This window comes from Paramisgurnus dabryanus, chromosome 21 (assembly GCF_030506205.2).
Source record: "Paramisgurnus dabryanus chromosome 21, PD_genome_1.1, whole genome shotgun sequence".
Classification (NCBI taxonomy): Eukaryota; Metazoa; Chordata; class Actinopteri; order Cypriniformes; family Cobitidae; genus Paramisgurnus; species Paramisgurnus dabryanus.
The window spans coordinates 32,259,788-32,274,761 of NC_133357.1; the positions used below are offsets into that span (position 1 = coordinate 32,259,788).

At 42.5% G+C, this 14,974-nt stretch overlaps 1 protein-coding gene across 2 annotated transcripts in view; it reads right to left on the bottom strand.

Annotated features, from left to right (window-relative positions):
• Positions 1-14,974, bottom strand: part of pacsin1a (protein kinase C and casein kinase substrate in neurons 1a) — a 315,211-nt gene that overhangs the window by 136,269 nt on the left and 163,968 nt on the right. The window lies entirely within an intron of this gene.

Below are 14,974 nucleotides of genomic sequence, written 5' to 3' on the forward strand. Positions count from 1 at the left end.
GCACGATAATTCTGATCGCCCCGTTTTGGCACAATCAACCGTGGCTCCCCGACCTATGGCAGCTGAAAACATCAGCACCATGGCCAGAACCGCTGAGGAAAGACCTCCTATCTCAGGCGAGAGGGACGATATGGCATCCACAGCCGGAGCTATGGAATCTACACGTTTGGTCTCTGAACGGCAACCGTCACGCCTTTCAGGACGAGTGTTAAATACTCTAACTGAAGCTAGGGCCCCATCTACCAGGCGCCTTTACGCTCAAAAGTGGTCTATTTTTTCTGACTGGTGCACGACGAAAAACTTAAACCCAAACACCTGTGAAGTGGAGCATATTCTCTCCTTTCTACAGGAAATGCTGGACAGCCGTCGCGCGCCCTCGACGCTTAAAGTATATGTGGCGTGATTCGCCGTTATCGCCGGTCACACCGTGGGAAAACATGATCTCATCATTAAATTCCTCAGAGGCGCTCGCAGACTAAACCCACCGCAATCTAACACGGTCCCGTCTTGGGATCTGTCCACGGTTCTGAAAGCGCTGCGGGGTCCCCCTTTCGAGCCCCTCGAGCAGGCTGACCTGTGCGCTCTCTCGTTTAAAACCGCTCTTCTCCTGGCGTTGGCATCGGTTAAACGAGTGGGCGATTTACACGCATTTTCAATTGACCCGTCCTGTCTGGAATTTGGTCCTAACGATAGCAAAGTGATCCTTAGACCAAGAGCGGGATACATTCCTAAAGTTTTGACCACACCATTTAGAGTTCAGGTGGTTTCACTTCTCGCCCTCCCGGGCGTGAACAAACCCCGAACACGCTCTGCCCCGTCAGAGCGTTAAGAACATACACAGACCGTTCTGCCTCATACCGCAAGTCAGATCAGCTGTTTGTAAGCTTCGCGCAACATTCTTTAGGTATGCCGTGCACTAAACAGAGGCTATCTAAATGGATTGTCGAAGCCATTGCTTTGGCTTACGCCTCCCTGAATGAACATTGTCCAGTTGGGTTAAAAGCTCACTCCACGAGGGGTATGGCTTCATCTTGGGCTTGGTCTACGGGGATTTCTATCTTTGACATTTGTAACGTGGCCGGCTGGTCCTTGCCGTCTACGTTTGTCGGATTTTATAGCCTTACAAGCACAGGTCTTATTTGGCTTAATGATTGACGCGACTGCGTTTCTGTATGCCTTCACGGTGCGCTGCGAGCTCACCGTCATGGCTACCTATTAATAAATCATGCACAGCTCGCGGCGCGCTCAGGGAACCCGCCGTCTCGTGCTCTATTATATATGCATCATGGTGCGTTTAGAAACTTCACTGTAAGCGTATTACTGTCTCATATATGGTGCTTTCACTTGCGCTCGCTAGAGCTATGTAAACGCTGGGTTAGGGCCACATGCAGTGTCTCTCCAGTAAGGGCACCTCAGTCCGTTGTGTATGCATGGCGGGATGGGATTATGTTCCCCCATAGCGTCAGCAAACTGACGCATTGCGAAGTGAACCTTATTGAAAGGGAACGCTTAGGTTACTCACGTAAACCCGGTTCCCTGAAATAATGGGAACGAAGCATTGCGTCGCTGGCCGTGCTACAAACGTCTACACAGCGAGTGTTATTCGGCTGCGCGCTTCGGTCAAATAATAATGAGCTTTTGACGTATTTCCCCGGCTTATATAGGGACGTGTGCCACGCCCTGCGCGGGCTCAAACGTCATTGGTCTGTATTTTCTACAGACGTTAACCAATAGGCTTCAATCACGGAGTAAACAGGAGTTTCCCCCCATAGCGTCAGCAAACTGACGCAATGCTTCGTTCCCGTTATTTCAGGGAACCAGGGTTACGTGAGTAACCTAAGCGTTCAGGTTACTTAATCATCTTTGTTGAAAGAACATTCTGAAGTTGGATTTTTTTACAGTGTTAATACACAAACACTGCCTCCGAAGTCATTGTGTTATGAGGCAGCGAGGCAACAAGTCAGCTCTCTAAGCTTTCGGAGATAACCTGTCAGGATCCTGCTGAACCTTTTTTGTATTTAGATCTAGTCATCATTGCAGGGTTCTGACAGTACAATGTTTTATGTGGGAGATGCGTGGTTTTAATATTGGTTTATTCTGACCACCTATTTCCTGGGTCTCGTCACTTTTTCCCCGATCCCTTACTTGTGATTATTTCCAGGTGTATGTAATTTATTTTCTCCCTATTTAAGAGCCCTTGTGTTTGTCATCAAGTGCGGGTTTGTCAGTGTTACTTTGTTCGTCAAGAAGTCTACCAGTGAGTTTTGCCGTGTATATCTCGTGGTCCTGTTAATGCTTAGTGTTTTGTTTAAATGATAGTGTTTAGTGTAGTCTTGTTTGATTTAGTGATGGGAGAAACAAAGCTTTTCGAAGCTTCGAATCAATTGAACCAATTGCTTCACAAATTGATTCAGTTTTTCGAAGCGTTCTAAACAACACACACGCTGGCGACATCTGCTGGTCAAAATAGTGTAAAAGCAGCAAGATCTGTCCAAACATTTTACACTTTTTACAAAATAATAGCAAGATTGTTCTACAAATATGTTTTTAAGAAAAATAAAGTATTTAATTTAATTAAGACATAATTAAACATATATTCTGTGTTTTTAGTTTTATTTATGGCAAACACATCATTAAAATGAACTCTCTTTTTAATTTTGCACATTTTTTGTCATTAAATCTGTCTATAAACAAAAAGTAGACAAATTGATAGTGTTATTAGTCAGAAGGATGAATGTTTTATGAACTTTTCATTTGTGATCAACTCCCCCTAGTGGTTAATATTCGGATTTTCGAAACAGTTAAGATGTAATAAAGCCTCATTTGCTAAAATCACATGACTTTGGCCAGTTTGAAACACGTAAATGTTCTGTTCTGTTTGCCCCCTCGTGGGTTTTGTATTATGTTTGTTTAAGTAAATTATTGTTTCTGTACCTGCCGTGTCCGCGCTTGGGTTCATCATCGTCTGAATTCCTGATATAATGTCTAAGGTTACGTATGTAAAGCTGCGTCAGAGCTGACGCTATGGGGAACGCCTACAGCGTGACGGCGTCTGAGTATGTACATCAAATTTGAGCAATGGTTGGGCGTGACGTCATAGACAGAAGCCAGAGAGCATAAATACAGCAGAAAGGAACGCCCACTTTATCTGGCATAAGCCGAAGCGGGTATTCAGGCACGCCGGAAGTATGGCCAGGAAGACGCAGCGTCTTATTCCCTTCTCAGGGAACAAGGGTTATATACGTAACCTGAGACGTTTCCTTTCGAGGGAACTTCGACGCTGCGTCAGAGCTGACGCTATGGGGAACGTTATACCAAATCCGCCAGACTACAAGTGCCTGTCTGTGTGTAGAAAGCACATCTGAGACCAAAGCACACAATCCCCAGAAGTAGAGTTGAGATCCAACTCAAAAGTGTACAAAAGTGAGCGGTGAGGACCTGCCTGCCACTTCACAGATATCCTGGATCACAGGGCCCTATATGCTGCCATACCTTAAGTTAAATGTGCTCTGATGGTTAAAGGAAAAGGCCATCAAGAGGCTTCATAAGCACATGGGATAGCCTCGGCTATCCATCTACCTAAAGGCTGCTTGGTGGCCGGGAACCCAGTCCGGGCCGAACCGAAGCATTTAAAATAACTGCTCTGTTCACCTGAACCAGCCAGTACTATGCACATACATGTCCAGTGCATGCACTAAGCATAGCAAATTAAGTGCCCTCTGGCTAAATCCTTGAAAGGTGGAGGGCTGAAAGCCTGCAAAATTATGGGGCGTGGAATATTATTCCAAACCTTAGACCCGTAATCCGACCCAGGGTAGAAAGGCTTCACCATGCCTGGAGCGAACTCGAGGCAGGTGAGTGAAACAGAGAGAGCCAATAAAACTCCTACCCTCTAACTGGAGGTAATAGCTAGGAGAAATATAGTTTCCAGAGTAAGAAACTTTCTGAAATGGTATCAATGCCTCAAATGGTGCCCCTGATTAGTCCTCCAGGACCACAGACAGATCCCATGCAGGGATCCTAAAATGACTCGCAGGCCTCACCCTCCGAGTGCCACACAGGAAACACATGAATAGATGGTCTCTACTTAATGAGGGACCGACCACTAAGGTATGAAAGACAGATATAACTGCCACATAAGCTTTAATGGTCAAAGTAGACAGCCCTGCTGCAAACTGCTCCTATTAAAAAACTCCAGAACTGTACCAAGGGGCAGTTAACTGGGTCATATAAGTGCTCTTGGCACCATGTAATAAAAGTATTTCTTTAAAGGGATAGTTCACCCAAAAAGGAAAATTCTGTCATCATTTACTAACTCTCATGTTGTTACAAACCTGAATAAATTTCTTGTTCTGATGAACACAAAAGAAGATATTTTGAGAAATGTTTGTAACCAACCCATTGGTGGACCCCATTTACTTCTATAGTATTCTTTTTTCCTATTATGGAAGTGAATGGGGTCCACGAACAGTTTGGTTTCAAACATTTCTAACAATATCTTCCTTCGTGTTTATCAGAACAAAGAAATTTATGGGGGTTTGTAACAACATGAGAGTGTGTAAATGATGACAGAATTTTCATTTTTGGGTGAACTATCCCTTTAAATGCGTATAATTTCCTGGTGGAGGGACTCTGGAAGTAAAATAGTCTGCACAACCTCAGTTGAGAGACCCGTTTCTATGACTCTGTCCTCCTCAGAGGCCAGACCCAAAAACTCTAGGCAGGGGTAAAACACAGCGCCCCTTGCCTGAGACTACCGATCCTTTCAGATCGGCCCCTGAAATGGGGAGCCGTCTAGGAGGGAGACCAGGTTCGAAAACCACACTCGGGTCGGCCAACACTGGGCTACGAGCAACAGCTGTGTCTGTGCTGCCGGACCCTCTCCAGAACTCCCGGGAGCTGAGCAATTGCTGAGGCCCTCAGATCCTTCCTGTGTCATGGCAACCAGTCCGAGTGGGACATGGTGAAAGAGAGAAAAACAAAGAGTACAATGTGAATTCTCCTGAATTGCAAACAGGTCAGCTTTGGCTTGGCCAAACCTGAGCCAGATTTGCTCCCCCACGTGTGATTCCCCAAGCTCAACGCCTGCCTCAGAAGAACGTCTGCTCCATGTGGACTTACATAGATTTTGACCTAATGGTCTTCCATTGCCACTTCCAGGCCTTAAGCCTGATGTTACGACCCTGAGCCCCCAACATTGGCCTTCATGGGTAAGGAACCATGGTTTCTTCCATAATACTAAGGCACAAAGCATCTGCGTGTGACCTTGATCATGAGAAACGGGTTGCCCCTCAGGGAACCCCATGGTTAAAGGATGGATTCTATACGAGCAGGAAACAACCTTGCCTGCAGTCATTGAAATCCATACCACACCCAGAAAAGAGGTCCTCTGTGTTGGAGAAGCATACTTTTCCTGGCGTTTAGTTGATGGGAACTTTTTGTCCTTATGGCTTTCCAGAACTGATCCCAGCTAGAAAGAGATGTGTCTGTGATTATTGTTATGCGGCGACAGACCACATCTAACTTCGGGCCTGTAAACAAATACCCACAATTTTTTCCCATATTCTTAGGGTACAAAGACATATGCGCATAACCCTGAACATGTGAAAAAGTCAACACTGGCCTTTTTGAGAAAGGAACCAAGGTTTCTGCCATAATACTAAGGCACAAAGCATTCACGTGTGACCTTGATTATGCAAAACGGCTTGCTCCCCAGGGAACCCCATGGTTAAAGGATGGATTCTATACGAGCAGGAGACAACCGTGCCTGCAGTCATTGAAATCCATACTACGCCCAGAAAAGAGGTCCTCTGTACTGGAGAAGCACACTTTTCCTGGCGTTTAGCTGATTGGACATTTTTGTCCTTTTGGCTTTCCATAGCCGATCCTCAGCTTAACAGAGATGCATCTGTCATCAATGTCATGCAACAACAGATCTGACCTAACCCCAGGCCTTTAGACAGAAACCCAGCATTTTCCATATTCTTAGGGCACAAAGACATGCGCGCGTAACCCTGAACATGGTAAAAAGGCCAACACTAGCCGAAAGGAAACATTGTTTCTTCCATAATACTAAGGCACAAAGCATCTGTGTGTGACCTTGATCATGAGAAATGGGTTGCCCCTCAATGAACCCCATGGTTAAAGGATGGATTCTATACGAGCAGGAGACAACCGTGCCTGCTATCGTTGAAATCCATACTACACACAGAAAAGAGGTCCTCTGTACTGGAGAAGCATACTTTTCCTGGCGTTTTAGCTTATTGGACATTTTTGCTCTTTTGGCCTTCCATAGCTGATCCTCAGCTTAAGAGAGCTGCATCTGTCATTAATGTCATGCAGCGACAGACAACACCTCACCTTAAGACAGAAACCCGAAATCTTTACATATTCTAGAGTACGAAGACATGTGCGGGTATCCCTGAACATGCAAAAAGGGTTGCCCTTCGAGGAAAAACCCTGATTTAAAACCCTCACTTGGTGTGCGATTTACCTAGCTTCATCTCATTCACTTATGTGAAAAAAGGACATGACACGTGCAGGAGACATCTGTGCCTGCATTATCGTCGAGTTCCATATTATCCCCAAAATGTGATCACCTGTATTGGGACTAACATACTTTTCTTGGTGTACAGTCTCAACGCTAGGTGTCTTTGATGTGCAAGCACAACATCTCGATGCTGTGCTGCCGTCTGTGCTGATTGGGCTAATATTAGCCAATCGTCAATATAAATAGTATGCAAATGCCCTAAAGATGCAATGGCGCCAGGGCAGCATTTACACATTTTGTTAATGTGTGAAGGGATAGAGCTAGGCCGAAGGGAAGGCTGATATTGGTATTCCATCCCCCCAAAGGCAAACCAGAGATTCTGTGAGCAGGAAAAATTCCATTAACAAAAACCAGTCCTCGGATCTGATTTGAGATTAATGTGAGTGACCGTCAACATCATAAACCATAATTCTGTGACTGTTTTGTGTAGCCTTTAAATAAAGGGAATTCCAATTTCTGCTCTAAAATTTGGGATGTAGCCCAATTTATTTATTGTGCATAACACCCATTGAGATATGTTTGGAATGTTTTTCCATGCTATTATCATTTTTACCAAGGGAACCTGATTTACTGTGCTCTGTACTACGAGAGGCAGGGTGTTCACAGTTAATACAGGAGGGCACTGAGAGGTGTGGGAACCCGTAAATGGCGGATAAAACCCACACTCCCCAGGAGGGCATACCCTGATAGGGCTTTATACATATATTTGACAATGTTGGAGGCTTTAGGGATGAAGCCACTCATGGCAACATAAAACATTCTCTAAATATAGCCTATTATGTTTAAAAGCTGAAGGAAGCCTCTGGTGTTAAAATTGCACTCATTTTGTGAGAAATCTCTCATTTAACTTGCTGGATTATATTGTTTCTTTCTTATCTGCTGGTTTATACATATTAAAACTAGCAGTTACGAGAAACAACCTCGATCAACTTCTCATTTAATAGAACAGTAGAGGCGGGCCTTGAACTGAAAGGCACGCGAACATCGTCTGACACAGTCAAACAGAAAAGCACGGGCTACAGATCGGGGCGGGAGAAACCTTCATGCGGGTTCCCGAGTCCCTCACGGTAGCAAGAATAAGTGCACACCGCCTTAGTGGACGCGGATCTTGAACCGGTGGGTAAGAGAAGGGCTGTGTTTACAACCAGGCATGAAAACGGGTCAGGGGTGAGAAGGGTGCTCGAGGGGCGACGTGGCCTCTGATGGTGCCCCGAGGTGGGGGGACTCTTTAGGGGACATGCTGTAACTTAACTTGTTTATTCTTAAGGCATATGATTGGCCAAGGATAAAACAAGAAGGAAGGAACCCAACATCCCAGCAGAAACAAAAAAACATAACACCATAAGCAAAAAAATTAATTATGACCATTATTTCAATTACTTATTTCTGACGGAAAATTTAGATTGTACATTTCAAATGTAAACATTTGACTAGTAACAGAAACCATGTTTAATTAAATGGGTTGATAAATGTGGAAAGCTGTAACAAGTAGCATTCCCTTACTATTTTACATCTGCAATAATTTTATTTTGCCATAATCTGACCATCAGTTGCAAGGCCATACAATTTTAAGTTGGCCTTGGAATAGGGTGGACCCTGAAGGCCTACATATAATTTAAAATGACTTAATTCTACAATATAGTACTGGTTAAGTCATGGGTTGAATAATTTTCAGATCAGCAAAAAAGTGATAAAATAAGAACAAATCAAGAAATTACAAGCATATAAAATAGAAAAGAACAAAGTCACAAATAAAGTAAGATCTAACAGTATTGATTAGGCAGAGAAACAGTATCAAATTAATATAACACTGTTTTTATTCTATAAATTAAATATAATTAATCTTTTTAAAGCTATAGAAGTGATTTTCCTTTTGTCTTGTGTAGTTTGATTAACATAAGAACTCAAACATAAGCATTTCTTATAAGATGAACTGTCCCTTTAACACCGGTGGTTTTACCATATTTACATTTATATACTTACAGCAGTAGGCTAGTAACGTTAGACCAAGTGACTTACAAGCGAGGAGTATGTCCATCATTCGTTCCAATCCATTCCAATAAAATATCTGTCAGGTCACTTTACAGTGTCAGTCTGTGTATATATGTTGTTTTAATTGATTGACGCCTCAGAATTCTGCAGTTATAGTTTAACAGCGTTTTGTCTCCACGCATCTTCAACAAGCATGTGAAGCATATGACGAAGCACACAGAAAAGACGGATGACATCACAGTAGCGCGAGAGCGGTTTGAAAGCAGAGTCTCGATTCACTCTCGTGGTACTTTGATGTCACCTGCTTGTCGGTTTTTGCAGCGCGGCATAAACTCAAACAAACCCCTATTTCCACCCCGAGGAGGTCCCAAAACACCCCAATGACCAGACAGATGAAGAAATACAATTTATCAAATTTTATTAAATATTAAAACATAAGGGGATTTAAATACTAATAAAAGTCTCAGTCCTTCGAGTTCTCATAGCAGGGGGGGCATTTAGATCCTCTATGCTCTCAGCTCCGGGTGTACAGGTGGGTATACAGGAGGGTCGGGAGTCCCAAGCAGGCATCTGAAACACTCACAGCATGTAATCACACAATACAGCACATCCACTTCTCCACACAGTAGTTAATCTGATTTCTATGTCTTCAGTGCTTCACACAGTACTCACAGTAAACCTCCTCTCCTTACAGAGTTCACAGCAACAACAGATGGAAGAATGGATTATAGATCGCCGTCTGGGTATGTATAGAGGTAGCGTTCATCCAACGACACCAGCTCATCCAGAGCTTCCTCTTCGGCCTAAGGGACAACATTTACACACCACCGCACTCCAATCTTCAAGTGTAAACACAGCAATGACAAGACTCACCCACAGCAATCCACATACTCACGGTGACTTAAGGCCGCACCGCCACAAGGGCTGGGAGTAGACCAGGGATGGCAGACAGAAAGGCTGACGTGAAGGATGGTTAGATAGGTGTCACCCCGTGGCCGTAATCCACACTGCTGTGCTCCTTCGAGTCGTGCTGACATACATCGCTCATACAAACATTCCAAGAGCTGTAACAATGCGTACTCACGGGTTCGTCGATCCACAACAATTTCCTTCTCCTGTCCGATGTCCACAAAGCACCCGACGGGTGAAACACTCTCCTTATCCTCCCCAACGCGTCCTTCAATGACGCCGATGATCAACACAGGAGACTGAAGAGCAAGCAGTGCATGTACACACAAGATTGCAATGAAGACTTCTTACATATATTGAACTCACTACTCCTTAAATTCCTCTTTGTGTGTGCTACCAAATCCACAATATCCTTAGTACGTCTCTCTCTCTTTCTCTCTCAGCCCACTCGTTGCTCCGTCTCACCTCCCGTCTCGACCGGAATAACAACTCCAATGTTCGTCTTCTTCGGCCCCGTCCTCTTTCCGCTTCGCTCCTGCGATCGCCGGATCAACGGGACCTTCTGACTCCTTCTTAGAAGGCTTTACATCTGTTCCGCCCTTGGCGTTGCCACGGCTATGACTTCCGGCTTTCAGCGTTCGGCGTCCTTCCTAAACACCGTTCTGCGGTGTTTCAGCATCTTGTGGCCGCCCAGCGCGGGGTGCGGAAACAGGGGCGCCCAGACACGCCTCACGAGACAATGACGCTCCTTCCTGTTCCTCAAATGCTCCTTTATACTCCACCTCTTCATCGAGTTGCCAGATCGCCAGTCGCCACACTCATCAGCACACCTGCTGTCAATAAAACACAGATTTGCCACGGAGTTCCCGGAAGTAAGTGGTGTTCGTGGATCGTCGTCCGGGTGGAACTAATCTCCATCACTTTTTGGTTCCACCCCTCAAAGTCACTCCGTGACATTATCATAATGAACACACATCACACCGCACCCTCAAGAGCGGCGTGAGCATGCTCAGCTCCTAAACTTTCTGATTTCTTAATTTCCTTCATTATCAGCCACACAGTTAAACTATTCAGTCACACAGTTTAAGCTATTCAAACACTCTTGATACACACACACATAGATAGCCGCTGAGATAAAGTGGGCGTTCCTTTCTGCCATATTTATGCTCTCTGGCTTCCATCTATGATGTCACGCCCAACCATTGGTCGAATTTGATATACATACTCAGATGCCGTCACGCTGTAGGCGTTCCCCATAGCGCCAGCTCTGACGCAGCGTCAAAGTTCCCTCGAAAGGGAACCTTATGTATACTTTATCCCAGGGGTGTCCAGACTTTTTTGTGTGGTGATCTACTTTTCAAAGCCGACAAGATCTGCTAAAAAAACGTTTTTAATAACACTTTAAATGCGTGTTAAGTGAAACAAACTAGAAAATGACAACAATATCAGAAGCATATCTATCTCTCCCTCTCTCGTTCGTTTGCTCGCTCAAGCGCACACACACCGTGCGCGTGGATCAGGGACGTGCACAGACATTTTGAGGGGCAGGGGCTCAAGTGAAATAAAGGGCATGCGCTTCTCATAATTATGTATAAAAAATTATATATATTAACGCAATTCTGACTTCCTTTTTAAAAGAATATTAAAAAAGTTAATTAATTTTATCTTCCTCAAACTCACGCAATTGTTTAATTTTCAAAAGATGTCTACAAAAAAATCAGTTGTTCACACAGACACCATGGTCTCCTTAGTAGTCTAGGTTTATAGAGCAGGAAAGGAAGCCATTACACAATGTGCATGTTTTGAAAACATTAAATTACACATTAATTACAAATTTGTTAAAATGCTAAAAACAAAGTTGTGACTGCTGAGTTAGCGCTACATGCCAATAAATGCTATATCATATGCTAGCGTTTAGCTGATTAGTTGTTACTCAAAATGTATTTTTGTCTGATAAGGGCTCCAGTATCATGAAATTGCGTGACTATTTCACGCATGGACCAGCGTGACAATGTCACGCTTTGCCGCGTTTGAGCGTGAGCATGTCACGCTTTTCTGTTTGTGTCACTGTCACGTATTGGTTACTCAACTTTTTTGTCCTATTTTCAAACCATTGTCGCTTCGGTTTAGGGTTAGATTTGGTGCTTGTGTTATATGTCACTTTAAGTATTTGTCACTTTAAGTATTGGTTTATAAAAAAAAAAGATACAATACTTATTCTTTTATATTTTCTAAACTTTAACCAATTGTCACCTGACGTTGGGGTTAGAGTTTGTTTAGGTAAGGGTGTCATTTTATGTAAATCTAACCCTAAACCGAAGCGACAATGGTAAGAAATTAGGACAAAAAAGTTGAGTAACCAATACGTGACAGTGACACAAACAGAAAGCGTGACATGCTCACGCTCAAACGCGGCAAAGCGTGACATTGTCACGCTGGTCCATGCGTGAAATAGTCACGCAATTTCGTGATACTGGGTTGCAAATATAAGGTCTAATGTGAGCTTCTGGCATGAGCCTCAGAGCAGAGCTCAACATTATTATTCATGACCCTTTTAAATAGGGCAAAAATAGACCATTTCATTCAAATGATAAATTCTAGGGTTGTAAATTGACATGTAAAAACGTTTCTGGATAATTTTTGCACTTAATAAAGCAACATACCTTCTATGTAATTGTATAAGAACAATTTAACATATTATGACAACACATCTATGGCACCTTTAATCTTAGGTTTCATATTTATTAGGGTTACACATGTCAGAAACAACAAATATAGATTAGGCCTATTTTATTTGTATTTTATATTTTACTTTTTTGTGATGTCAGTGAAAATTCAGACTGGGCAAGTAAAATACTGAACCATCAGATTTCTTCCCAATCTACTCCAGCACTCCAGTATAACACATTATACTTATTTAACAGCCATTACAAAAAACGCAAACAAAAAAGCTTACTACTGTAGTTAGCAATTATATTATTGTTTGTGCATTATTATTTTATTGTCCCTGAATCGTTATGTGTAACAACGTGTCCCATATTTTGTGCATAAAACTGTTAATATAAGAATGCTTTCTTCCTCACACACTTACCGGTAGCCTGCCTGCATAATCAAGCACATGATCGCGTCTCGTTCGGGCTGAGCTTTGGCGCTTGAAGCGCGAATGATGCAGCACGAGTGTAGACAGACCAATCATAAAGCGAAGTAAGTTAGAGAGGCGGGACTAAGGAAAGGTAAAGCCAATCATATTAGCGATTTGAATTTTGGAGGCGGGACTCATCTGTTAACCGTTTGTGTGCCACAAATAGCGCTATTTTTCTTTATATAAGAGTTTAAATCTCATTTAAAGGATTTCTGAATAAATTCATGTTAAATTAAATAAGCAACAAGTAAAAAACACAAGAAACAGACAGACATCAGTTGTTATATGAATAAAGATCATATTATTATTATTTTTTTAAAAGCACCCCAGAAAAAAAGGGCACTTTCTCTCCAGGAATAAAAAGGGCAGGTACTCAAGCCCCCTTTGATGTCTATGTGTGCACGTGCCTGGCGTGGATCCACTCCTGCATGAAGGCAAGAATGTGCATCCCGATTAAATTTTTTTTACAAGTACTCGCGCATGTGCGGGCACCCGTGACAAAACTACGGAATGCGCGATCTGGTTTTAAACGCTCATTTGCACCACGCGTATATAGTTTTATGTCACCATGCGCTCCGTTGATTGTACCGATGGGTCTACGCAGCCAGGGTAAAGTCAACAAATCTCACTCAGAACCGCGAGGAGACGCGCTGGCGTGGATTTAAAATTAAACATTGCAGAGATGAGAGGCAAAGAGAGCGGGAGAACTTTTAGCCTACATTAACACAAACAACATTATAGATCACAATAAAGGTTTCAGACATCAGTGCCAAGTTAAGGAAAACCGGATAAAAGATGAGAAACGTGTAAAGGATACAAGTATGTAGATTGCCCTGCCACTCACCTCATTACAGTATTCTATCTGGATATAACTTATTGTATATGTATGTATCTTATGCCTAGAATTAGTTAAGGGGGTTGTATGATTCTTTGTTTCATAAACTGCCTATTTTAAAAGTTTCATCAATTGTGCATAATGACATGTGCAGCAACTGCATAGAGTTAAGTAAGTCTATTTAGTATTTTTCAGTAATGCAGTTATTTTGGAAAAAATGGAATAATTGCATTGCAGGCTGATTTAAGGTGTGCCCTAAATTTTCTGCTAGCACTCCTAAAATTTTCAGTCAGGGGCTACAGTGCTCCTAACGGTGGTTTCACACAGCATGCGTGAGCAGCGCGTGAGCGGCGTGTGTTTTTTTTTCGGCGCCCATGTTAAAAAGTTAAAGCATGTACACCGCACGCGTGAGCAGTGCGTGCTCGCGTGGCAGGAGTGTTGCTGAAGCAGCAGTGCTGCTATCGTTTTGGCGTCGGCTCTATTTTTACTGTGCTGCTCACGCTCAATTTAAGTGACAGTGCATTGTTTATGGTTTAAATGGTCGTGAATTGACGCGAAAAAGTGTAATTTTACAATAAAATCAATGAATGTGTGTTTGAAACAGTCATGACTTTGAGCAATTAAAAAAAAAGCAATGAAATATTAACACACTGTTGCCAGAAGACTACATTCATTCCCTTTCTGCCCAGCAAATGAGTCCTCATCTATCTTAATAATCTTCAGAGAAATAGATTAATCTATCAATTTAAATCTTATGCTTAAACTGTTGAAGGGAAACACAATCGACTGCTTCATGCTGTCAATCACTGAACAGCACGAAAACAACAATGTATAATTTCTTTGGGGAGGCACTTGAAATTTGGTCACCCTGGGGCACTTCACTGTGTTAATCTAGGCCTGTGTTTCACAATTACTCTAAGACCATAATTCCAATTTCGCGCTCTGTTTTCCGAAGCTTGTGGAGAAGCATACACAGTTAACTTATGTGCGATCTACCAGCATTGCCTTTGCAATTGACTGGTCGATCGCGATCGACGTATTGGACACCCCTGCTTTATCCTGTATTGATGTCCATGGCATGACATCCTTTAGCCAACCTCACTTGCATGACAATTTATTTTTTTTTCAGTATTTTTCGGTAGTTTAATTTTTAGTTTACGAAAGTAATGCTGGTCCCAAGTTTAAATTTAACTCCTAATAGCCTGAATGATAAAAGATTTGTTGGAGTAGGTGAGAGCTTAGCACAACCATGTGTTGTAACACCTGCTAGAAAATTTGGTTAAAGACAAATAATTCAATACAATTCTGTCAATATACTAAAGGTGGATATTGTTTATATATCTGCCTATAATAGATGAATGTGTGGATATCTATCCATTCATTGTCCTTCATCTTACCATCTTTGTATTATGCATACAAATAGATTTTTTTAAAAAGGACTGCATAATTAAAACAAAAAAATCATAATTGACAATTATTTCCCATGATATTGCATTAACAGTTATCACTTTGATTAACAGTATTTACATTGTTTTCATTTCATTAT